The sequence below is a fragment of the Myxocyprinus asiaticus genome, chromosome 32 (genome assembly GCF_019703515.2).
Source record: "Myxocyprinus asiaticus isolate MX2 ecotype Aquarium Trade chromosome 32, UBuf_Myxa_2, whole genome shotgun sequence".
Taxonomy (NCBI): Eukaryota; Metazoa; Chordata; class Actinopteri; order Cypriniformes; family Catostomidae; genus Myxocyprinus; species Myxocyprinus asiaticus.
In genome coordinates, this window is record NC_059375.1 from 2,566,098 (window position 1) to 2,593,863 (window position 27,766).

Here is a 27,766-nt window from a genome sequence, read left to right on the forward strand (position 1 = left end):
TCCGGAATTTGCTTCCAGCGACTTTGTTTGCAGCGTGTGGATGCAGCTCTTTGCTGCTCTCAGGTGCAACCTCGTGGCACAAGGAAGTAACATCCGACTTGAAACTGTGGCCATACAATCTCCATCTCGCTGGATGAGTTGAGATTACTCTGTGTTCAACCGAACACTCTAACGGATCCGAAGGAGATCGCCGAGCAATTCGCAACTTCATCCGTTTGCCTACAGAAGTGAAGAGATTAAAGATTTCTCTTCCATCTTCAATCAAGTCGACATTTCTGAGTTCTCCGCCAGCCCGCCGAGATTCAACAGCCGTGCCCGCCGACAGAGTGAGGAAACGGCCTCCCGTCATCACACAAGCCTCAAGGAACCGGGTCAGAGTTAAAGGACGGATGAACACACATTCTGCATCCTCATGCGATTCAAGTAAGAGGTTTACGTCTGGGCAGAGATAGAATATTATAGTGTGTTATTCTTGTGTTTCAAGGTTTTTGCTTGTACAGTTTACGGACAGCCATGTCCGCTCATTATTAATACTCAGGGTATTAATTATCACAAATTTGTTTTACTGTATTGTGGTCCAACCAAATTGGATTGTTGTGCAATTTCGCCATCGCGGGTGAGACAGCAACTGAGTTCATCCATTAAAGAGTCAAATAACGCAGGACTTTTACAAGCCCCACTCGTAAAACTGCGTCTCTGAATGATAAACTGAGAGCTGCTTTCTCTCCCACTATCACGAAATCGGCTTTAGGGCTGTCACTTCTCTCTCTCTCTCTCTCTCTCTCTCTCTCTCATACTAACCACACTGACACACACACACACACTGTCACACACATACCTTATGTGTTATAGGATTATTCTATTTCCATATCTAATCATATCACTGTTTAGTTTGTAGTTGTAAATCGGAAGTTTATTGACTGCATTGTATTAATTATTAATTGATATTACTGCATAAATAAACTTTGTTTATATTACAAAGAGAAGTGTTTTGGTTTGTTTTGCATACGCCTGTGTCATGCTGACGGGATGTAAGTGCTCATATTCAAACCTTCATTCATTGTTTTTTTTTTCCCAAAAATCGATATTCTTCGAATGTCGATTTTCCAAAGAAAACAATCTAATATTGAGACTGTTTTACTATTTGGTTATTAGTCCCTGATTCCAGGGTGGTGCGCCGTCAATGTTAATCCTTATTAATATTCTATTGATTTTTGATAATTGATAATTATCTTTGATTTTTGAATGATCAAGAAGCTAGTGTTAATTTTAATTAATGTTTCATCGATGTTAACAATTAACGATTATCTTTGATAATTGTTGATTTTAAAGGATTAAAAAAGCTAACATTGATTCTCATCAATGTTCTATTAATTTTAATAATTAGTAATTATCTTTGATAATTATTTGTCAGAGCTGGGATTCGAACTTGGGTCTCTGGCGCAAGAGCCTTAATTTCCACTACTGAACCACAGAAGGGAGTTGAACCCATTAGTCAGACGCGTTCTTAAATGAACTCAGAAGAGTTTATTAACAAAAATAGCAAAAAGGGTACAAAAAGAAATTTCTTACTGACAACCACAAAACAGAAAAATCTTTAGTCCAAAAAGGATCCAAAAGGAGGAAAAAATAATCTCCAAAGAACTCAGGAAAAAGACACCAAAAAACAGCAAAAATAAACACAGGGAAAAAACAATCCAAAAGGCTTTCAAAGTTTAGTACTTAGAACTAGAGCAGACTTACGGCAGCAACTGGCTAGGAACATCAGTAACCAAGCAAAGAAACAAAAAGGAAGTGATCAGTTTAAATACACAGCCCAGAACGAGGCACATGTGAAAACAATGGCACTGATTACAAGAGGCACAAGATAGACATGTGTACCATAGGGACCTCTAGTGGCCAAAATATAACATTAAAGCAAAAACTCTGACAGGACCCCTCCCTCTAGGAACGGCTCCTGACGTTCCCTCCTGGATGACTGGACTTGCGAGCATGAAATTCTTGAATTAGTTTGGGGTCCAAGATGTCCTTTGCAGGAACCCAGGAGCGCTCCACAGGGCCATAGCCTTCCCAGTCCACAAGATACTGCCGGGACCCACGTACTCGATGGGCATCCAGTATTCTGTGGACTGTGTAAGCTGGCTGGCCACCAATGATACGAGGAGGGGGAGGTTTACCTGTCGCAAGAAAAGGAGAAGACAAAACAGGTTTTAACAGTGAGACATGAAAAGTGGGATTTATCTTCAAAGACCTAGGCAAGTATAAATGATAAGTAACTGGGTTTACGTTCCTGGCAATCTTGAAGGGGCCAATGTACCTCTGGGAAAGTTTATGGGATTCCACCCGCAAAGGAATGTTCTTAGTGGAGAGCCAGACTCTTTGGTCGGGGCACAGAGTGGGGGCAGGTCTGCGTCTGCGATTGGCCTGGTGCTGATACTGCTGAGAGACCTTCAAGAGCTTGAGTCGGGCTTTTTTCCATGTCTGGCGGCAACGTTTAATGAACTGTTGAGCAGAGGGAACTGCAACCTCCACTTCTTGCTCAGGGAATAGTGGAGGGGTGTATCCCAACTGGCACTCGAAAGGGGACATGCCTGTAGCAGAGGAGCGAAGGGTATTGTGAGCGTATTCTGCCCACATGATGAAGGAAGACCAAGAGGATGGGTTGTTAGCTGCCATACACCTCTGTGTAGTCTCAAGATCTTGGTTAAGCCTCTCCGTTTGTCCATTGGACTCCAGGTGGAACCCAGAAGATAGACTCACTGCAGCCCCCAGAGATTGAAAAAATGCCTGCCAGAATCGGGAGGAAAATTGGGGTCCTCGATCAGAGACGATGTCTTGTGGGATGCCAAAGACTTGGAAGACATGGTTTATAACCAGTTCAGCAGTTTCTTTAGTGGTGGGTAGTTTGGGCAGAGGAATAAATCGGGCAGCCTTGGAGAATCTATCAACTATGACCATGATAGTGGTGTTGCCTTGTGATAGCGGAAGTCCAGTGATAAAATCCATGGAAAGATGAGACCAAGGTCTATGAGGTATGGAGAGAGGATGCAATAGCTCCTGAGGAGAACGGTGAGGGACCTTACTTTGGTTGCACGTGGGACATGCGTTTACAAATGTTGTCACATCCTCCTTGATAGTTAGCCACCAAAATCGTCTTTGGAGGAACTCAAGAGTGCGAGAGGTACCAGGATGACAAGTGAGACGAGAGGAGTGTCCTAACTGGAGGATCTGGGAGCGGACAGCTTTAGGGACAAACAGGCAGTGGGTTGGCCCCCCTCCTGGGTCAGGTTCTCGGGCTTGGGCTTGTTTTACAGTATTTTCCAGATCCCACCTGAAAGGAGCTATTATCTTGGAACTGGGGATAATCGATGCAATAGAATCTTCCTGAGGAGTGTTTACATACACTCGGGACAAAGCATCAGGTTTTAGGTTCTTAGAGCCGGGGCGGTAGGATAAGATGAACTTGAATCGGTTGAAGAATAAGGACCAGTGTGCCTGGCGGGGGTTGAGTCGCTTTGCCTGCTGAATGTATTCCAGATTTTTGTGGTCTGTGAATACTTGGAATGGGTGTTTGGCCCCCTCAAGCCAATGCCTCCACTCTTCAAGCGCTAGCTTAACTGCCAGTAACTCTCGATCCCTACATGATAGTTCATCTCAGTCGGTGTAAGGTGGTGGGAAAGGAATGCACATGGATGCAACTTGTTGTCCTCCCCCCTTTGGGACAGCACAGCTCCAACCCCTACGTCCGAAGCATCGACCTCCACAATGAAGGGTTTATCTGGGTTAGGGAGAATGAGAATAGGTGCAGAGGTAAAATGGCTTTTGAGTTTGCTGAAGGCCAACTCTGCTTCATGTCCCCAATTAAAGCTGGTTGTGTTCCCCTTGGTGAGGGCAGATAAAGGAGCCGCCACAGTACTGAAGTTCTGGATGAACTTGCGATAAAAATTGGCAAAGCCAAGGAAACGCTGTACTTCCTTTACCGACGAGGGGGAGGGCCAATCCACAACTGCTTGAACCTTTTGAGGGTCCATTTGTATCTGGCCAGGCTTGATAATGAACCCCAGGAACTGAACTTTGGTCACATGGAACTCACATTTCTCAGGTTTAACATAAAGATGGTTATCAAGAAGACGTCTGAGAACCTTGCTGACGTGTTTTACATGCTCTTGGAGGGAACTCGAGAAGATGAGGATATCGTCTAAGTAAACAAACACAAATTGGTTGAGCATGTCTCTGAGAACATCATTGATGAGAGCTTGAAATACTGCAGGAGCATTAGTGAGACCAAAGGGCATAACTAAATATTCATAGTGCCCAGTGGGCGTGTTGAAGGCGGTCTTCCATTCATCTCCTTGTCTGATGTGCACGAGATGGTAGGCATTGCGCAAGTCAAACTTAGTGAAGATGGAGGCTTCTTGCAGAATTTTGAAAGCAGTGGCCATTAGCGGCAAGGGATAGCGGTTTCGAATAGTGATCTTATTAAGGCCCCTGTAATCAATACATGGCCGGAGTCCGCCATCCTTCTTCCCAACGAAAAAAAATCCAGCTCCAGCAGGTGAAGTGGATGGTTGGATGATACCGGCCGCAAGAGATTCGTTAATGTATTTGTCCATAGCAGTTCGTTCGGGGAGAGACAAAGAGAATATACGACCTCTGGGGGGACAGGTTCCTGGGAGCAGCTCAATGGCGCAATCATAGGGGCGATGAGGAGGTAAGGAGGTGGCCTTCCTTTTGCTGAACACTGCTTTGAGGTGGTGGAACTGAGCAGGGACTTGAGACAGATCTAGGGCTTCTTGAGACTCGAGAACAAGATCAGGGGAGTTCTGGGCCAAGCATGTAGTCTGACAGGTGGGACTCCAACTGAGAACAGCGCCAGTGGACCAGTCAAAGTGTGGGTTATGCTGGAGGAGCCAGGGGTGACCGAGGATAATAGGGAACTCTGGAGTCTGTATAAGGTGAAAGCACTTCTCTCCTGGTACTGTACGTGACGAGACAAAGGAGAGAGGTGAGGTGGGTTATTTTCCCTGGAGCTAACGGTCTTCCATCCAAGGCTGTCGCAGTTAGGGGGGCAGGAAGGGAATTAATAGGAATCTGGAGACTTTTGGCAAAGGAAATATCCATGAAATTCCCGGCAGCACCAGAATCAATCAATGCCTGGAGTTGCTGTTTTTGATCTCCCCAAGTGAGTGTGATGGGAAGGAACAATCCAGAGTTGGAAGGTGAAGCTGTGCGTGTAACTCCCATTACAGTCCTTCCTTGCCTGTATGGGACTGGCCGTTTCCCGAAAGCTTGGGGCAGGCGGAGTGAAAATGACCATACAATCCACAATATAGACAACAGCGCTCTCTCATGCGATGGTCTTGTTCAGATGTGGAAAGCCTAGTCCTTCCCAATTGCATGGGTTCCGAGGACTCGTGGGGCACTGGTAGCATTTGAGCAAGTGCTGGACTGGCAGACAATGTGGAAACAGATGGCCGGTTCAGTCTTCTCTCCCTCAGGCGATTATCCAGCCGGATTGCTTGATCCATGAGGGTCTCAAGATCACGAGCAGGTTCTCTGGTAGCCATATCATCCTTGATTGCCTCAGACAGACCATTCAGGAAACACACCATGAGGGCCTCGTCGTTCCAGCCGCTCCCTGCTGCAACTGTCCGAAACTGTATGGCATATACAGCCGCGCTGCCATTACCTTGTCGGAGGATGAGAAGTCTCTTAGAGGCTTGCCGGCCACTGAGGGGGTGGTCAAAGACTCGCTTGAACTCATTTTCAAACACAGAATAACTTGAACAGAAGGGTGCCTGTGCCTTCCAGACCATTGTTGCCCAAGAACGAGCCTTACCAGAAAGGAGGGTGATAACATATGCGATCTTGGCCCGATCTGAGGGGAAGGAAGATGGTTGTAATTCAAACGTGAGAGAGCATTGAGTCAGGAACCCATCACATGCACTGAGATCACCTGAGAAATGTTGGTGGAGGTAGGTGAGGTTTAATCAGAGGAGAGAGCACTCGAGAATCCAGAAGGGGTACCGAGGCAGCAGTAGAAGCAGTAGCTGAAGTAGAGGGCAGCCGGTCCAGGATCTGATGGACAGAAATCATGAGATCAGACAGCACTTGTGAGTGTTTAGCCATCACAGTCTCCTGCTGAACTAGTGCTGACTCATGGTGTTGGATTGTGGACTCCTGCTGAGCAATTGTGGCCAGGAGTTCTTGAGCATTAGGCGTCTCTGGGTTCATAATGTTGGCTTGGTTATTCTGTCAGAGCCAGGATTCAAACTTGGGTCTCTGGCGCAAGAGTCTTAATTTCCACCACTGAACCACAGAAGGGGTTTTAAGCCCAATAGTCAGATGCGTTCTTAAATGAACTCAGAAGAGTTTATTAACAAAAATAGCAAAAAGGGTACAAAAAGCAATTTCTTACTGACAACCACAAAACAGAAAAATCTTTAGTCCAAAAAGGATCCAAAAGGAGGAAAAAATAATCTTCAAAGAACTCAGGAAAAAGACACAAAAAACAGCAAAAATAAATACAGGGAAAAAACAATCCAAAAGGCTTTCAAAGTTTAGTACTTAGAACTAGAGCAGACTTACGGCAGCAACTGGCTAGGAACATCAATAACCAAGCAAAGAAACAAAAAGGAAGTGATCAGCTTAAATACACAGCCCAGAACGAGGCATATGTGAAAACAATGGCACTGATTACAAGAGGCACAAGATAGACATGAGTACCATAGGGACCTCTAGTGGCCAAAATATAACATTAAAGCAAAAACACTGACATTATTAATTATTGCTAATAACCAAACTTGCTCCTAAACATAGCACACTACATTTACTGGAGCCCCATATGAGGTTTTAATGAGTTAGACTCAATTGATTAATTCAAATATTAATTAATAACTACATCCAAAATTGATTAAATTCATTATTTTCCTCAAAATTCTACAAACAATACCCCATAATGACAATGTGAAAGAAGTTTGTTTGAAATCTCTGCAAATTTATAAAAAATAAAAAACGAAAAAAAAAAAAATCTCATGTACATGTATTCACAGCCTTTGCCATGACACTAAAAATTGAGCTCAGGTGCATCCTGTTTCCACTGATCATCCTTGAGGTGTTTCTGCAACTTGATTGGAGTCCACCTGTGGTAAATTCAGTTGATTGGACATGATTTGGAAAGGCACACACCTGTCTATATAAGGTCCCACAGTTAACAGTGCATGTCAGAGCACAAACAAAGCCATGAAGTCCAAGGAATTGTCTGTAGACCTCTGAGACAGGATTGTATCGAGGCACAGATCTGAGGAAGGGTACATAAAAATGTCTGCAGCATTGAAGGTCCCAATGAGCACAGTGGCCTCCAACATCTGTAAATGGAAGAAGTTTGGAACCACCAGGACTCTTCCTAGAGCTGGTCGCCTGGCCAAACTGAGCGATCGGGGGAGAAGGGCCTTAGTCAGGGAGGTGACCAAGAACCCGATGGTCACTCTGACAGAGCTCCAGCATTTCTCTGTGGAGAGAGGAGAACCTTCCAGAAGAACAACCATCTCTGCAGCACTCCACCAATCAGGCCTGTATGGTAGAGTGGCCAGACGGAAGCCACTCCTCAGTAAAAGGCACATGACAGCCCACCTGGAGTTTGCCAAAAGGCACCTGAAGGACTCTCAGACCATGAGAAACAAAGATTGAACTCTTTGGCCTGAATGGCAAGCGTCATGTCTGGAGGAAACCAGGCACCGCTCATCACCTGGCCAATACCATCCCTACAGTGAAGCATGGTGGTGGCAGCATCATGCTGTGGGGATGTTTTTCAGCGGCGGGAACTGGGAGAATAGTCAGGATTGAGGGAAAGATGAATGCAGCAATGTATAGAGACATCCTTGATGAAAACCTGCTCCAGAGCGCTCTGGACCTCAGACTGGGATGAAGGTTCATCTTCCAACAGGACAACGACCCTAAGCACACAGCCAAGATAACAAAGGAGTGGCTCCGGGACAACTCTGTGAATGTCCTTGAGTGGCCCAGCCAGAGCCCAGACTTGAACCTGATTGAACATCTCTGGAGAGATCTGAAAATGGCTGTGCACCGATGCTCCCCATCCAACCTGATGGAGTTTGAGAGGTCCTTCAAAGAAGAATGGGAGAAACTGCCCAAAAATAGGTGTGCCAAGCTTGTAGCATCATACTCAAAAAGACTTGAGGCTGTAATTGGTGCCAAAGGTGCTTCAACAAAGTATTGAGCAAAGGCTGTGAATACTTATGTACATGTGATTTGTTTTCGTTTTTTATTTTTAATAAATTTGCAAAGATTTCAAACAAACTTCTTTCATGTTGTCATTATGGGGTATTGTTTGTAGAATTTTGAGGAAAATAATGAATTTAATCAATTTTGGAATAAGGCTGTAACATAACAAAATGTGGAAAAAGTGAAGCACTGTGAATACTTTCCGGATGCACTGTATAAAGAGTAGAAGATCCCCCATACCCCACTTCTTTGGTTGTCTCTGGGCCCCCAATGTCCTAATCCTTGCCCAGTTATTAACAGACATTTTTTTTGACTGTTTAGGATTTATTTATTTTTTAATTATTTTACAAAGTACTATTGCTGCCAACTTGGAAATTTATAATAACTATTCAAAAAAAAAATAAAAAAAAATACATTTAAAAAAAATGCACAATTACAATGTGCATTACTTACACATTGTCAGTAGTCAGTATGGCTATGAAATGATATAAATTATTATTGTCCGGACCTTTGGTGGGAAGTAAATATTAAGACCTGACCTCTTGGAACTTTAATTGAATACCCCTGATTTATTTCAATATCATGCCTAAGAACAGTGGAAACTTCAGAGAATAGGACTTATAATACATAATTTATGTCACAATATCTTGCTGACCTGCTTCTGGAAGATAAAACATGAGGGATTGTAGATTATGAAATATCTCTGAGTTTTAACTTAACTGAGGTAATCGACTCACCACAGGAATTGAATACATCATATTCAATACGTCTTGGGAGGATCTGAGTGAGATACAACAGATACAGAAACAAGTGGAACCACAACATTTTCAGCAGAAAGGCTTGAGGCTATCCCTTAAAATATACTCTTTCAGTATGTTGACATGACAGAAGTGAGTTTTGCGCCTACAATTAGGCGTACGCACAACATAATCTGTATCACCCAACTATGCCTCCACACAATAAGGTTCAGAAAATGTTGCACAGTTTTAAAGTATGAGATATGTTAGGGTTGACTTTGCAGGCAAAAGTTTTTAAACCTCAATGTGTTGAGGCAGTTCTTCGATCAAAGAGTGTTTTAACTTTTGGCAAAGACAGTGTAGCTACAGCAGGGTCGCAGGTATAATGAAGATGCTCCCGTAAATAACTAACATATTCAAGTAAATTTTTACAGTGCTTCAGCTGTGAATCTGTCCAACTCTCTTGCAGCATCTTCAATGGGCACCACACGGTACGCCCAAATACTGACTCAGCAGGACTAAACCCCAAAGATTCCTGAACTGTTTCCTTAACGGCAAACAAAACCAAAGGAACTCCCTCGTCCCACTTATGCTCTGAATCAAAACAATAAGTTCAGGCACTAGGGGTCGATCTTGGGAGCCCGAAACATCTCTGGTCTTTGAAAAAAGGCCAATGAAAATTGGCGAGTGGCATTTGCATACCACTCCCCTGAACATACGGGTATAAAAGGAGCTGGTATGCAACCACTCATTCAGATTTTCTCTTCGGAGCTGAACGGTCGATGCTCATTTAGCTGAATTCTCACGGCTGTTCATTCACCTCTGCTGGATCTGACTGCGCATTTCAGCGGCTTCTCCCCCTCTGCACTGGTGCACTGCAAAGAACGCACCTGGGCGCTTCAGCAGAAATAAAAGAGTATATTCTGAAATAAAGAGTATATTTCTCTAAAAGAGCGGCACACACGGAACGTCTTTTTAAAGATGCCTTTCTGTTTGTGTGTTATTCCTGGTTGCGGTCATTATCTCTCACCTTCTGATGGTCACGATCGATGTCTTTCGTGTCTGGGCGCTACCCACACGGAGACAGCGTTCATGGATGGGTAATGTACTCATTGCGAGAACATGACCATGGCAACGTTGCGGTCGTGGCTTGCCTTCGTAAGAAAGCGGCACGATCTCTCGGGCGGGTGATGTTCACCTTGGTGGTCCAGGCACGACATGGCATGACATGGCACCTCAGGCTCCGCCCCGCTGCGAGGCCCCACCCGCCGGTATGTCCGACGAGATTGTCCCCTTGGTCCCCCTCGTTTGGAGCTTGGACGCGTGGCTTGCACTTTCCAACCCATCACGATGGCTGGTCCGGACTGTCCGACTCGGCTATGCAATTCAGTTCGCCAGGCATCCACCCAGGTTCAGTGGCATCAACTTCACCTCGGTGAAGGGCGAGAATGCCGCTACCTTGCACGTGGAAATCGCTACCCTCCTACGGAATTGTGCGATAGAGCCTGTCCCTCTGGCTGAGATGAAGAAGGGGTTTTACAGCCCCGACTTCATTGTACCGAAGAAAGGCGGTGGGTTGCGGCCAATCTTGGACCTGCGAGTACTGAACCGGGCTTTACACAGACTCCCGTTCCAGATGCTGACGCAAAAATGCATTCTAGCAAGCGTCCGTCATCAAGATTGGTTCGCGGCGGTAGACCTGAAGGACACATACTTCCACGTCTCGATTCTACCTCGACACAGACCCTTCCTGCGGTTTGCATTGGAGGGTCGGGCGTATCAGTACAAGGTCCTCCCTTTTGGCCTGTCCTTGTCCCCTCGCGTCTTCACGAAGGTCACAGAGGCAGCCCTTGCTTTTCCCTTGTTAAAGGAAGTGGGCATTCGCATCCTCAACTATCTCGATGACTGGCTAATCCTAGCTCACTCTCGGGATGTGTTGTGTGTGCACAGGGACCTGGTGCTCTCACACCTCAGCCGACTAGGGCTTTGGGTCAACTTGGAAAAGGGAGCAAGCATCTCTTTTCTCGGCTTGGAGTTGGACTCAGTCTCGATGACAGCGCGCCTCACGAACAAGCGCACAGTCGGTGCTGACCTGTTTGAAGACGTTCAGACAGAAGACAGCGTTTCCACTGAAACTGTTTCAGAGGCTCCTGGGGCATATGGCATCCTCAGTGGTGGCCACTCTGCTCGGGTTGATGCATATGAGACCACTTCAGCACTGGCTCTAGACTCGAGTCACGAGATGGGCATGGCGCCGCGGGACACATCGCGTGGCCATCACGCTGGTCTGTCGCCACCTCTTCAGCCCTTGGACCGACCTCACATTTCTATGGGCAGGCGTTCCCCTAGAGCAGGTCTCCAGGTGCGTTGTGGTTATGACAGATGCCTCCAAAACGGGCTGGGGCACTGTATGCAATGGGCACGCAGCTGCCAGCTCCTGGACGGGCCCGCGGCTGTGTTGGCAGATCAACTGCCTCTAGTTGTTGGCAATTCTGCTCGCCCTGCGGAGGTTTTGGCTGTTGATCCAGGGCAAGCATGTGTTAGTTCAGACAGACAACACGGCAACGGTGGCATACATCAACCGTCAAGGTGGTTTACGCTCCCGTTGTATGTCTCCTCCTTTGGAGTCAGCAGCACCTCAAGTCGCTGCGAGCCACTCATATCCCGGGCGACCTCAACACTGCAGCGGACGCGCTGTCACGACAGGTTACCCTCAGGGCAGAGTGGAGACTCCACCCTCAGGTGGTCCGGTTGATTTGGAGTCGATTCGGGCAGGCACAGGTAGACCTGTTCGCTTCCCGAGAATCCTCCCACTGCGCACTCTGGTACGCCCTGACCAAGGCACCTCTCGGCATAGACGCGCTGGCACACAGCTGGCCTCCTGGACTACGCAAATATGCATTTCCCCAGTGAGCCTACTTGCACAGACCCTGTGCAAGGTCAGGGACGACGAGGAGCAGGTCGTCCTGGTAGCACCCTACTGGCCCACCCAGACATGGTTCTCGGACCTCACGCTCCTCGCGACAGCCCCCCCTGGTGAATTCCCCTGAGGAATGACCTTCTTTCTCAGGGACGGGGCACCATCTGGCACCCACGACCAGACCTCTGGAATCTCCATGTCTGGCCCCTGGACGGGACGTGGAAGACTTAAGTGGCCTACCACCCATGGTGGTAGACATGATCACTCAGGCTAGGGCCCCCTCTATGAGGCGCCTGTATGCCTTGAAGTGGCATCTGTTCGCTAAGTGGTGTTCTTCCTGATGCGAAGACCACCAGAAATGTGCAGTCGGGTCGGTGCTTTCCTTCCTGCAGGAGAGGTTGGAAGGGCGGCTGTCCCCCTCCACCTTGAAGGTGTATGTAGCCACTATAGCGGCACATCACAACACAGTGGACGGTAAGTCCTTAGGGAAGCACGACCTGATCATCAGGTTCCTGAGAGGCGCCAGGAGGTTGAATCCCTTTAGACCGCGCCTCGTTCCCTCATGGGACCTCTTTGTAGTTCTTCAGTGTCTACGGGGAGCCCCCTTTGAGCCTCCAGTACATGTGCTAACTAAGCCCTGTACTGGGGTAGGTGCTCCACATGTGTTAGTTCCCCATAGGGAACCCCATGCGACATATATCTTCCACTAATTCGTTTGCCTGTTGGTAAACTGCGTCTTCCTTGAGCAAAGGCCCCTCTGCCCCATTCACCATGTTTGTAGAAACTCCTCCCCCGTAGGGTAGGACCTACCGTGGGACTTCTCCACATGACATACTTCCGACAAGGCTCGGCAAGACCATGTGACATATTTCCACTCAAAATACCCCCCTCTTTCTGGTCAGGGTGTGGTCTCCGCTGTGTCTTCCCTTGGGAGTGACCCCCCTGATGTAAACCTGGTGGCCCCAGTCGGTTAACAAATTTCACTCTTTTTTTGGGGAGAGAAAAAAAAGAGGATAAGAGGCCACGACTGGTCTAGCCTGTCTCTATCTTTTGGGCAGTCATCTTGTTCCCAAAGGGCCGTTCAACACTCATAACAGTGCTGGGGGAGGTTACGTGTCGGCCTGGTGTGCTGGCTACAAGGCACACAGTGGTCTGCCCATCACATAACGCCAGTTCACGTAACACAGTTCAGCTAGTTGTGGCATTTCGTATAGGGACCCCTAGTGTCACTACATCGACACAATGTCAAGTGAGTGACAGATAGGGAACGTCCAGGTTACTTTCGTAACCTCCGTTCCCTGATGGAGGGAATGAGACGTTGTGTCCCTCCTGCCACAATGCTGGACTACCCGCTGAAATGGCCGGGACCTTGTCTCAGCTCCTCAGCACAAAACCTGAATGAGTGGTTGCATACCAGCTCCTTTTATACCCGTATGTTCGGAGGAGTTGTATGCAAATACCACTCACCAATTTTCATTGGCATTTTCTCAAAGACCAGAAGTGTTTCGGGCTCCTAAAAGTGACCCCTAGTGTCACTACATCAACACAACGTCTCGTTCCCTCCATCAGGGAACGGAGGTTATGAAAGTAACCAGGACGTTTCTTAATGGCATGAACTGAAGCCTAGACTTAAAATGCATGGCCCGCCACTGCCTTTGAACTATCAGCATCTTGCAGTGCCGTAGATCTGCTCATAGATAATATAGGGTCATATTGTTAAGCCAAGATCAGTTCCTCATGAGTTACTGATAATGGCAATTTGAGGTCTACTTGCAACTTCACAGCAGACTAGGCAAAACCTGAGGAGCTTAATTTTCCCTAAGATTTATCTGATTTCTGTATTTTAGACAGAGTGTTAGTTTCATTCATAACATATATTCTATTATCCAATGTAAACATTGAATCTGACAAATCAATTTGTTTAGAGAATTTGAGCTTTTAAGCACGAGTTACAGCACACACAGGAAATTCAGAGGGAAAATCTGTATGTCTGAATCCTCAGTAGTTAATGAAACAGTAGCCAGTTAACAATACCCAGATACCCTACTGCATCCGCAGAGATTCTGAAGTGTGCCATGGGAGCTGAGGAGCAGTCAGGTCAGTGTTCATTTTACACTGTTTTTTATTTTTATTTTATTTAAAAAAAAATTTTGTCTTTTGTCGAAAATGTCCTTTAAATTTAGTAAACATTTCATAATGTCATTTTCATAAATTTTTGTCAGTGCTAATTTGTATAAAATGGCAAATAATTGTTGTTTATAATAATAACATTTTAGTTGACGATCATATGCAAAATGACAAAAACATGTATTATACTGTAACAGACCAAACTTTAAACTAATATTCAAATATTTTTAAAAGTGTACAAACTACTTACAATTGTTTAAAAATCAATCAAATAATTATTCAAAAGGAGACTGTCCTGAAAACCTGAGCTCCTGAAATAATAACATATAATGAATATTCTGAAATATTAGCTACTTTTTACAAGTGACTCCAGTACGGTTTTCATTTTAGGACATGCTCAGACCTCATTGTCAGTTCTCAGACATCAGAATGGCATTGATCCTCAGAATAAAAGGATTCAGGTCTCAGGAAAAGCATTGTCATGTCTAATGTCTTGTACAATAAGGCATCAGACCAAAAGGCATCAGACCAAAAGGCATCAGACTATAATGCATCAGATCAAAAGGCATCAGAATAAAAGGCATCAGATCAAAAGGCATCAGACCAAAAGGCATCAGACTAAAAGGCATCAGATCAAAAGGCATTGGCTCAAAAGACATCAGACTAAAAGGCATCAGAATAAAAGGCATCAGACTAAAATGCATCAGACCAAAAGGCATCAGACCAAAAGGCAACAGACCATTCATTCTGAGGATAGGATTATATTAATAATAATAACAACAATAATAATATATATTTAATTATAATATGATGTTTTTGTGTTTACCTTGAGTGCATGTTTAATGTTAATTTATCAAAATACTATTGTTCATTGTTTGTTCACAATGCATTAACTAATGCTAATTAACTAATTAACATATAGGCCTATCTTGGGGAAAATGTAATACCATGTGTAGAAATTAGCATTTATCAAGATTAATACAGTAAATGTTGAAAAAGTATTGTTTATTGTTCGTTAACTACTGTTTTAACTAATGTTAACGAGTACAACCTTTTTCTAAATTCTTAAAATTTTTAAATAATTTAAAATAGTGTAAGTAGTTTATTGTCAGGGTTGTATGTGTTTTGATGCATGCCATGTTTGTTCCTGTTTCCTTGTCATGTGATCTTGTAATGTGGGGATCTTGTCATGTGGTCCCCTGGTCATTTGATTTCTTGTTTCCCTCCATGTTCATGTGTCTTATTTTCATTGGTTTATTGTCTAGTTACCTTGTTATCAGTTCTGTCTTATCATTGGTTATCATTGTCATGTTTCTCCCTTGTCCATGTATTTAAGCCTCATGTTTTACATTGTCCATTGTTAGGTATTGTTTGTGTAACGTTGTGTTATTGTTTATGCCAAGTTCATAGTGAAGTCATGTTAAGTCAAGTCAAGTTCATGTTTTTGTTTTGTTCACGTTTGGAGTTATGGTTTTTTGGATATCACGTTTGTAAATAAAACTGCACTTGGGTTCATCACACATCATCGTTTCTTCGACTACGTTACAGAATACCTCACCGACCAAAATGAACCCAGCAATCCAGCTTCTGCATCTTCACCAGGGGTATCGATCCCTGGAAAATTATGTGGAGGACGTCTGCGCTCTGGCCTGCCGGGTGGACTTTAATGAAGTCGCCTTCAAGGACATTTTCGGGGTGGGATTGAATGAGCCAATTTCTTACCTGATGCCTGGCGGTCGCAGTCCCCTCAATCTGGCTCAGTATATCGACCTTGCCCTGCAGATAATTGGTTCTACATTCACTGTGGGGGAGGCGGATGCCAAGCCAGAGTCCCACATCATGGCCGCCAAGCCCGAGTCCCATGTCATGGCCGCCAAGCCCGAGTCCCACGTCATGGCCGCCAAGCCAGAGTTCCTCGTCATGTTTGCTGAGCTAGCGCCATCTTTTGCCCCGGATCCTGAGTCTGCTCCATGCCATGTCACAGCCACGCCTGAGACTGCTCCATGCCATGTCACAGCCAAGCTTCAGTCTGCTCCATGCAATGTCTCAGGCTCACCTCTGGTCAACGAGTCAATGCCCAAGTCTGCCACGGTCAACGAGCCAAAGCCCACGTCTGCCACGGCCAACAAACCAGCGTTGCAAGCCTTGTCCGTCCCAGAGCCAACGTTGCAAACCTTGTCTTTTCCACAGCCATCTCTCACTGGGCTATTTGAGTTGGAATTGGTTCCCACCCTTGTGCCCACCCTGAGTTCTCCTGATCAGTCAGTTCGCCCCAAGCCACCAGCTAGATCATCGCCCTCTGATATATCCTCATGAGATAGCCTCATGTTTGCTATTGTCCATTGTCAGGTATTGTTTGTGTAACGTCATGTTATTGTTTATACCAAGTTCATAGTCAAGTCATGTTAAGTCAAGTCAAGTTCATGTTTATGTTTTGTTCAAGTCAAGTTTAGTCAAGTTCATGTTTTTGTTTTGTTCACGTTTGGAGTTATGAATTTTTGGATATCACTTTTGTAAATAAAACTGCACTTGGGTTCATCACACATCATCGTCTCTTTGACTACGTTACATTTATACTATTTATAATCATTTAATAATAAGTCCTTTTAGGTGTAATTTACACACATTTATATTATTTCTGTAGTCTCTTGAGGTAATGTTGCTGCTAATGATATTCAGAGTGTTATCAGCTTGCATTAGAAGCCCCATCTGGGAGATTAGTTTCATTAATCATGTTTAACTTTGAAAAGAGTCTGTAAATCGTTATTGCTGAAGGAGACAGCAGCTCTAAACTGATTATACACAATGACACTTATTTATTATTTGTCTTCAACACTGACAAGCTACTTAAAGCTAATATTTTCCCAGCATATCTCCACTACTTACAACATTCAGCCATGCACCAAATAAAATATTAAGATGTTATGGACAGCTTTTTATTTATAATTTAATAGCAAAGTTTGTGTATGAAGCTAAGCTTCATGTAACAAGTTGAATTTGTTATGACATTTTTTTGTTTTGCTTTGTCTTATACAGTATTTTAGTAAACCACAGGATACCTTCTTCATTTGATGCTTTATTTATAAAATCAGATGCTTTAAAAGGACAATTTTGTTAAATTAATGATTCAATATCATTATCATTCAACAACAAAATTTGAAGATGCCTGTAAACAAATATATAAACAGTATATATATATATTGTAAATACAGTAAAATAATAATAAAAATACTAATAATTATTATTATTGTTATTATAATCATCCTATCCTGTAGTAAAGCAACAAAGTCTAAACGAGTCCTGAAAAGACAAATTCATTAAGTTTAAAATTACTCTGTTCTCTGTCTTAATCAATGAAAGGGGTGGCTCAAAATCAAAGAAAAAAGTTGCCAGTTATTATGACTTTTTCAACAACAAACAAAAAAATATCAATTAAATGAATAAAAATGAAATAAAATAAAGCAGTCCTATTAATAAAATAAAAATAATTCAGTTTAGACAAACAGCAAAATTAAGCTCTCTCTTAGATGTTGTATAGATCCAGGGCAACCAATATGCCTTATGGTCTGATGCCTTTTGGTCTGATGCTTTTTGGTCTGATGCCTTTTATTCTGATGTTTTTTGGTCTGAGGCAGTTTGGTATGATGTCTTATTGTACGAGACATTAGACATGACAGTGTTTTTCCTGAGACCTGAACCCTTTTAGTCTGAGGCACAATGCCATTCTGTCTGATGTCTGAAAAATGACACTGAGGTCTGAGAATGTCCTAAAATTAACCATGTATTCCTGACAAGTGATTTCCTCATGCTTACACATTCTGGGATATTGCATTATGTGTAGCGTGTTTTTAAGGAAACAGCATATTCACAACGTAAGTAATGTATTTTGACTAGCATGTGACTTAGCTCCAGTTCACCTGTTTATTGGCTTCATTGTCAGTGCAGTTGTCTGTCTGTAAGTTGTAATATGTTGTTTATGTATAGCTGATTAATGTTACATATATATGATGCGTTTGACTTAGGTTATTAACCCTTTAGTAAAGTTCATTGTACAAGTTTCCACCTGGGAAAGCGCAACATTGTAGATGAATTAAAATAAATATTTCTCGGTTTTTCTTTCTTGAAAATTAAATAAATAAAAACAGTGTTAGTGCATTGTTAAAATCTTGCAGTATTATTTTTTATCGTCATAATTTCATCAACAGTATGTTTTAACTATAACCAGTAGATTATTGTCATGAAGCAGCTTTTTCGTCTCATCTTCGTTTTCATTGAAAAAAAAAAAAAAAAACTTCTTCAACAAACATTTTCACCAGTAATTTTATTGATGAGATTAACACTACATCACATTCAAAAAGTCAAAATATAAAAGCGAACTGTCAGCCAAGCATCTCTTTTAAATTATAAGTGCTAGATTTACCAAGGAAGTTGTTCCTTATGGTTAACTTGAACATGGTTAAATTGTTGACTTACCGAAGGTTTAAGCAAGGGAGATATGGAAACCTAAGCGATACTTCTATCAGGAAGACTTATAGTAATGCTGCATTCAACTCGGAAAGTCTGAATTTCCAAATTCCTACTAGGAAAAGTGCAATGGAATGCCCCTTGAAGTCTGACTTCCAACTTGGAAACTTGAGCAGAAATCTAAAATCCAATTTCACAGAGATGCGGGTGGTGACATCACACAATTATGTCAGCATCTAGGGAGATTTACATGGTTACATGGAGAGTCAATGATAAACATTCACTTTTATTAAATAATATCCATCAATGAGTCAAAAGTCCTACATTGCATGATAATAAAACTTGTTAAGCAAATATTTGCAGAGACAGCCCTTACAAAAAACCTAGAGTTCTGGCAAACTAGCCACAAACTTGCCACAAATGTGCCGCAATGTCGCCATTAATTAACACTCACTGAGCACTTTATTAGAAACACCTGTACACTTTCTTATTCATGCAATTATCTAATCAGCCAGTTGTGTGGCTGCAGTGCATAGCATCATGCAGATATGGGTCAGGAGCTTCAGCTAATGTTCACATCAACCATCAGAATGGGGAAAAAAATGTGATCTCAGTGATTTGGACCGTTGCATGATTGTTGGTGCCAGACGGGCTGGTTTGAGTATTTCTGTAACTGCTGATCTCCTGGGATTTTCAAGCACAATAGTCTCTAGTGTTTACTCAAGAGTGGTGCCAAAAACAAAAACATCCAGTGAGCGGCAGTTCTGTGGATGGAAAAGCCTTGTTGATGAGAGAGGTCAACAGAGAATGGCCAGACTGGTTCGAGCTAACAGAAAGGCTACGGTAACTCAGATTACCACTCTGTATAATTGTAGTAAGTAGAATAGCATCTCAGAATGCACAACACGTCCAACCTTGAGGTGGATGGGCTACAATAGCAGAAGACCATGTCTGGCACTTTATTAGGACCATAGTGTTCCTAAGTGCTCAGTGAGTGTATTTTTACATGCAAAATCAATATTTGTAAGGGATGTGTTCAAAACACGTTATTGCTGCGTTCCATTCAAAGTCAGATGTGGGAACTTCCGACTTTACATCTCAGATCTCTGGCAATAAAGACATTCCATTGCCCAATGCTCGGAAGAAGACGTATAAGCAAACAAAACTGCAATGCTCCTGTTAGCTTAGCAGTTGTTTGATTGTCACCAGATACATCTCCTAGCAACCAAACTGATAAATGATGTGACAATATGCTTTTGTTGTATAGGTGCACGATTATAAAAAGACAGTATAATTTTTCCATTTTTTGAACACCTGTCTCTGCAAACGTTTGTTAAACAGGTTTTATTATGATGTAGGAACCTTTACTCGTTAATGGAAATTATTTAATAAAAGCTAATTTTTATCATTAACTTTCTACATCTCCATGCGTGCAGACATGTTTGCGTGACGTCTCGCACCTGCATCTCGACAAAATCAGAGTTTAATATTTCCACATGAGTTTTTAAGTTGGTAGTCTGACTTCAAGGGGCATTCCACTGCACTTTTCCTAGTAGGAAGTTAGAAATTCTGACTTAATTTAAGCTTCACACAGCTGTCCCTCACATGTAAGAGAAACGCACACGCATGTCACATGCAAAGCCATCGCTTTTCCAAGCAAACAATAACGCTTACAATAGCGTTTGTATGCCGAAGTTTACTCCTGTATTGGGGAATAAGGATTCACCATTCATGCATGTTGATTTATGCACAAATATGTTCAGTGTATGTAGTCTGATTATAATCTCTCCATTACATTTAGGTATGTTTTGTGCATTGTTTGTGGCTTGTATTTTGTTAGAATTTAAACGTGAATTTATACAGTACATGATCACTTGCATTGATTTGGTTCAGATGACAACAGTCGCTATTCTCGCTAAAAGGGGAAGTATAATTTGTTGCTATGTGCCTACTGACACCTAGTGGTAGGTAATTGCACAACAACATTAGTGAATTTCAAATATCAGCACAGACTGCACTTTGCTGCTCAAATATAAGAAGTAATCAAAATAAAACGGCTGTTATTTACTACATATTCCATGTGTTGCTAATAGGTTTTGTGTTTATTAAGAGGTTATTTTGTCAACATTACTAGTGTAATAGATTGTATTATAGGGTAAACTGTAATACTTCTAATGAAATGATTTACCTTTTTGCATGAAAACATCACAAAGCAATGCCACCAGTTCACATGGGCAGTCTGTTTGCTCAGACACATTGCAAAGCAATGTCATCTTATCACATGGGCAGTCTGTCGCACAAACACATCGCAAAGCAATGCCACAAATTCACATGAGCAATCTTTTTGTACAGACACATTATAGGCAGCAATGCTTCCCTTCGTAAGGGTAATTTGTTTGCACAGACAAATCGTTCATGCTTTCATGCATCGCCCTTGTCAAGAATAGTCTGTCCACATAGACATACTCATACTTTCAGCCATTGCCCCTTTAAGGGTTGTCGGTTTCCACCAGCTCATCGCATGAAGCAATGGCCCCTTTTCAGAGGCTGTTGGTTCGCACCGATGCATTGTCCAGGCATTGCTTCCCACTCGCAGGGGTCATTGGTTTGCACCGTCATGTCGTTAAGCATGGCCCCTTTTTGCAAAGATAATCACTTGACACAGTATCTTTGTTCACTTTCTTTTTCAAAGTAATGGTACGTTTTTAGCTAAATCATTCCCTGGGTAATCTTAGGTATGGAAAATTTCACTAAAGCTAGTCTACCCATTTGCAGGGCATGACATAATTACGTGCACATTTTACAAGGGTAGTATGTTTGCTCAGTCATATACAAGGTTGTATTCGTATCATTAGGGGCCAAGCACTGAATTGTATCCAATTATCCATTATAATCTGTTATTATTATTCTTCCTCCCCAATGGGAGTTTATGGCAACCCATAGAACTGAACATGAATAACCCCATTCCAAATTTGGGGTCTCCAGGATAAACTCTATAGCGCCACCACCAGATCAAAAACAAACTTTTCTTTTGTGCTTCTCTTTTGAACCATTTGTCCTAGAAACTATTATTAAATAATATTATTTGCATCTGATTACTCTTCTCCTGATGATTCAATTGGACCCCTTACATTAAAACTCTGCACATTACAGTAGCGGACATCTTGGATTGTGATGTTTACAGTTTAAATTTTTTATGGCCTTTAAATTTAGTCCAATTTGCCCAAACAATGTCTCAAAATAAACTCCAGACCGAGCAGCATAGAAATGGCAATACAGAATTTAGATTTTTGCCTTTCTTTAAATGTTACGGCATTGTGAATTTAAAATGGTGGCAGTAAATTGAGACTCAAGATGGCGCCAAGTATGGCTGCTGCGTTGCGAGCTCCAACACTACATGGTAGTGTTTTGTTTGTTTTGTTCACAATTCTTATGTTTTTTTGTCTTGGATGTTGTCTGCCTTATTGTCTACGACAGACAAACATTTTTGGACATTGGTTCAGCAATTTCACACCGTAAACCAGACTTCAAATTCCTCAATGCCGACCCGCTGTTTACAAACACGCAAGCGGAGCCCTTTGTCTGAGCAGTCCGGACGCGGAAACGCAGGAGGAAAAGGGGAAACAGAGCCAGCGTTCTCATCAGAGTAAGACACCGCGCAAATCGACCCATGCTACCCACTATTCTACTGGCAAATGTTCAGTCTCTGGATAACAAGCTCTGCGAGCTGAAAGCACAGATCTCTTTCCAACGAGAGACGAGGGACTGCTGCATTATCTGCCTAACAGAAACTTGGATGTCTGCGGAGATTCCAGACTCAGCCATTGAACCCGCGGGGTTCTCCGTGCACCGAGCGGACAGAGCGAAATACCTCTCAGGTAAAAGCAGAGGTGGTGGTGTATGTTTTATGATCAACAAATCCTGGTGTGATCAGAGGAACGTACATTCTATCAAGTCTTTCTGCTCTCCTGATCTGGAATTTCTCATGCTTCTGTGTCGACCATTCTGGCTACCGAGGGAATTCACAGCGGTCATTATTACAGCTGTGTACATCCCCCCACAAGCCGACACAGACCGGGCACTCAAGGAACTGTATGGGAGTATAAGCAAGCAGGAAACCGCGCACCCTGAGGCCGCGTTCATTGTGACCGGGGACTTTAATAAAGCCAGTTTCAAATCAGTCGCACCAAAATACCACCAGCACATTAGTTTCAACACACGAGGGGACCGGGTTTTGGACCATTGCTACTCTCCCTTCCGGGATGGCTACAAATCCCTCCCCCGCCCACCATTTGGCAAGTCGGACCACTCTTCCATTCTGCTTCTGCCCGCTTACAGGCAGAAACTGAAACAGGAAGCACCCACCCTCAAAACGATCCAGTGCTGGTCAGACCAATCAGACTCTAAGCTACAGGACTGTTTTGATCACACGGACTGGGAGATGTTCCGGTCCGTCTCCGATGACGACATCGAGCTTTACGCTGATAGCGTAATGTGTTTCATCAAAAAGTGCGTGGAGGACGTCGTTCCGACCAGAACAACACAGATCTATCCGAACCAGAAGCCATGGATAAATAGTGATGTTCGCGCGGCACTTAATGTACGGGCCTCCGCTTTCATTCCGGGAACGCGGAGGAGTATAAACAAGCCAGTTATGCCCTCCGAACAGCAAAATGCCAGCACAGGAACAAGATTGAAGGACAGTTTAACGCCACCAACTCTAGAAGCATGTGGCAGGGAATTAACATCATCACGGACTTTAAAGGGAATAAAAACTCTGCCATGAACACCGCTGCCTTTCTCCCGGATGAGCTAAATACTTTTTATGCTCGTTTTGAGGGAAATAACACCGCCCTCACGGAGAGAGCTCTCGCGGCTGAAGCTACAGAGGTTAGTTAACTCTACGTCTCTGTAGCGGATATAACCCGATCCTTCCGACAGGTGAATATCCGCAAAGCCGCGGGCCCAGACGGCATTCCGGGCCGCGTCATCAGAGCGTGTGCGAACCAGCTGGCTGGTGTTTTTACAGACATTTTCAACCTTTCCCTCTCTTTGTCTGTAATCCCCACATGCTTTAAAACATCCACCACTGTGCCTGTTCCAAAGCAATCAAAAATCACTTGCTTAAATGACTGGCGTCCAGTTGCTCTGACCCCCATCATCAGCAAATGCTTTGAGACTAATCAGAGATTACATCTGCTCTGTGCTGCCTCTCTCTCTAGACCCATTGCAGTTTGCTTACCGCAACAACCGCTCCACTGATGATGCCATTGCATCTACAATACACACTGCTCTCTCCCACCTGGAAAAAAAGAACACTTATGTGAGAATGCTGTTTGTAGACTACAGCTCAGCATTCAACACCATAGTGCCCTCCAAGCTAGATGAGAAACTCCGGGCTCTGGGCTTAAACAGCTCGCTGTGCAGCTGGATCCTGGACTTCCTGTCATGCAGACGCCAGGTGGTTAGAATAGGCAGCAACATCTCCTCATCACTGACCCTCAACACTGGAGCCCAACAGGGCTGTGTTCTCAGCCCACTCTTGTATTCCTTGTACACACATGACTGTGTGGCAACACATAGCTCCAATGCCATCATTAAATTTGCTGATGACACGACGGTGGTAGGTCTGATCACTGACAATGATGAAACAGCCTACAGAGAGGAGGTGCACACTCTGACACACTGGTGTCAGGAGCACAACCTCTCCCTCAACGTCAGTAAGACAAAGGAGCTTGTGGTGGACTTCAGAAGAAAAGACAGAGAACACAGTCCCATCACCATCAATGGAGCACCAGTGGAGAAAGTCAGCAGCTTCAAGTTCCTAGGTGTCCACATCACTGAGGAACTCACATGGTCCATCCACACTGAAGTCATTGTGAAGAAGGCTCATCAGCGCCTCTTCTTGCTGAGACGGCTGAGGAATTTTGGAATGAACCGCCACATCATCACACGGTTCTACACCTGCACTGTAGAGAGCATCCTGACTGGCTGCATCTCCGCCTGGTACGGCAATAGCACAGCCCACAACTGCAAAGCACTGCAAAGGATGGTGCGAACTGCCAGACACATCATCGGAGGTGAGCTTCCCTCCCTCCAGGACATATATACCAGGTGGTGTGTGAAAAAAGCTCGGAGGATCAGAGACTCCAGCCACCCTTGGGCTGTTCTCACTGCTACCATCAGGCAGGCGGTATCGCAGCATCAGGACCCGCACCAGCCGACTTCATGATAGCTTCTTCCCCCAAGCAATCAGACTTTTGAACTCTTGATCTCCCACAATCAAAATACATCAGCACTGCACTTTATTACTCTTATATCTCACACCGGACTGTCATAAATTATATTATTATTATATTATATTCTCTCTTAACAACTTACTATCAACCGACAGCCTGAATATCAATACAGTACAATACAACCTACTGTACATTCTATATATACTACTATATATACTTTTTTGTTTTTTATTGAATAATGTGTATCTCTGTTGTGTGTATTGTATACTGTACAGTGTATGTTATTATTTGTATATTGTTGTGTGTAATTATGTGTATATTAGGCTTTAAATTGTGCTGTGTTAATTTGATGTTATTGTAAATTGGTATATGTCTCATCACTGTCATGACTGCTCTGTTGATCGGAACTGCACCCAAGAATTTCACACACCATTGCACTTGTGTATATGGCTGTGTGACAATAAAAGTGATTTGATTTTGGTTTGATTTGAAAATGGATTTGAGGCTGTATCTTGGCAACGCTTTGTTCTATCGAAACGAGACTTGGTATGCTTAGTCAAGATCATGATCTGAGGGTACTTGCAAAGTTTGGAGACATTGTCACCTATAATTTTTATTTTTGCCAGTAACTTTTAAATGTATGTCCAAAAATCATGAGCTTGGTGCCTATGGATTCCTTAGGTCAAGTTTCCAATATCATTCATACTGCCTCTACACCAGAGCATGTGAGTGGAGTGGAGCGAGTTGTCACACCGCTCAAATATTCGCTCATGTGCGATCACTCAACTCCAACACTCAAGTTCAAAAGTCATCACTTGAAAATTAAATGAGAATGAAATTAGACATAATGTCTTTGTCAACATTCTTGTTTATTTCTTTTTTTCATCAGGTATAACAAAATCCCTTGTCATATTGGCATACAACCCAATATTTCATGGCGCAACTGCACAAACAATGCCTTGATGTAGGCTGCTTAAAAAATAGCCTTGTTCTTTCTGCCCTATTTTGACGTGGTTATTTTATATGGGGACGTGGGGTAATGTAACAGCCTAATAAACAGAGCTTCTCATTCATTTTAATCCCGTGAGAATCGTTCATGTCAGTAATTTTTCCGGACTTTTTGTGGGCTACGTGTTCCAGCACCGGAAAAGATAAATGTTGACTGTACTTCACTGCATAATTCCTGCTTCAGTTTAAAACTTAGCTATTACAATATTTTCTCAGCAACTGTTATGTACTCTCAACTTGGAATGTCTCTTTGGCATCAGTCAGACTTGTCGATTTGTGGTGCAGTGGTTAGTGCTATGGACTACTATTCCAATGAATGTGAGTTCAACTCCACCAAAGGCTGGTTTTAAAAATTTTACTTTGGTTGACCTTTGAGTCTTCATGTTTTGCTTACTATAAATGTAACCCTTACTTCACTGTGTAATTCCTGCTTCAATTCAAATCACTTTGATGTACCAAAAACATTTTCTCAGCAATCATTTGGTACTCTTAATTTTGAATGCTTATACGAAGCTGACTGTGACCACTGTGCTTAGGTGTGCTGATTCACAGCTTGGTATGTCGTATTACCTTGTGGCAGCATGGTGCAGTGGATTGTGTGCATGCAATGTGTTATGCTTACTATGGTGCAATACTTGCTGTTTCGGTGCTTGGCCTCATAATTATATTTCTTAATTATTTCTACTTCTTTCAGATTTTTCTTTCACCTTCTGAAGACCTGGTTTGTTGTTCTGAGTTGAATTAATTGGTTTTATTCTTCTTTAGGTTCTAATTTCCTTTTCGTCTTCCGGCAGGATCTGACTTTCAAGCAAGAATCTAAGTGCTGAACCGTAGGACATTGCTAGCACCAAAAGAAAAAATTCTCACACTTAATTTTGATTCTTATATTCTCAGTCTTTCTGATAAAACTATTTGACTGTGTTTTTCTTTTTTTTTTTTTTTTTTGCTTGCTTTTTTGTGAACACACTGAATTTGGATCGGGCTCTTTAAGTTTTCACGGTTGTTATTAGTACGTCATGGGTCAAAGAACACACTGGTCAAAAGACTATGACCCCTTTACACCTGGTATTAAGATGCATCTCGGGTGATCCGATCACATGTCGTCGGGCGAGACACATCGCTGTTTACACCTGGATGCTTAAATTGGTCTCCTGTGACCACTTGTCTTCAGATTTCGAGGGCAGGTTCTCTGACATCATGACGACATACATCAATCACTATGTTAGTGTGCTACTGCATGATATTAAAGCACAACAAAGTCAGAAAAGACAAAGAAAGCAAAAAAAATAAAAATAAATTTCAAGCAGATTTATTTCTTGTTTTAATGCAGTACCTATATTATCTTAGAATTAGATGAGTACTTCTCGTCTGTGTCTCAGCATGTTGATATTAGACACACTGAAGAAGATCCGTGATATTCTTGTGCATATATCCTCTTTTTAAAATGTTCAGATCGGATGTTTTTTCCCTTTTAAAGCCGCAAAGTTTAAACTGTTTTTTCCTGTTTTAGCGCAGTGGTAGATTGACAGGTGAGGGGCGGCGATTCACTGCTGTCTAAAACAAATTCAGGACGGATTAGCATTTACACCTCAAATGTGATGTGGTCACTACCATAGTATGTTTTTTGTGATTGGATCACAAAATGTTTTAGAAGCCGTTTACACCTGTATTTAGCACTGACCATTTGTGATCGGATCACCAGAAACGCATCTTAATACCAGGTGGAAATGGGGTTAATGTCAACATGGGGGATGTAGTATGTCCTTGAATGTAATTGTACTACACACCTGTATACCTTAAGAATGTACTTAATCAATGGTCGAGAAGAAAGTTCTTCACTGAATTGAGTACATACACTGAAGGTATGGGAATTTAGATGCGGAGATGCAGAAATGGTCATGTATAGATCAAAGACCAGACAATCCCTAGATTGAAAGAACAGGTCTATATAGAAGCAGGTTTACATCTTATGTGTACATGTGTGTGTGTGTGTGTGTGTGTGTGCGCCAGTATCAATGTGTTGTTGA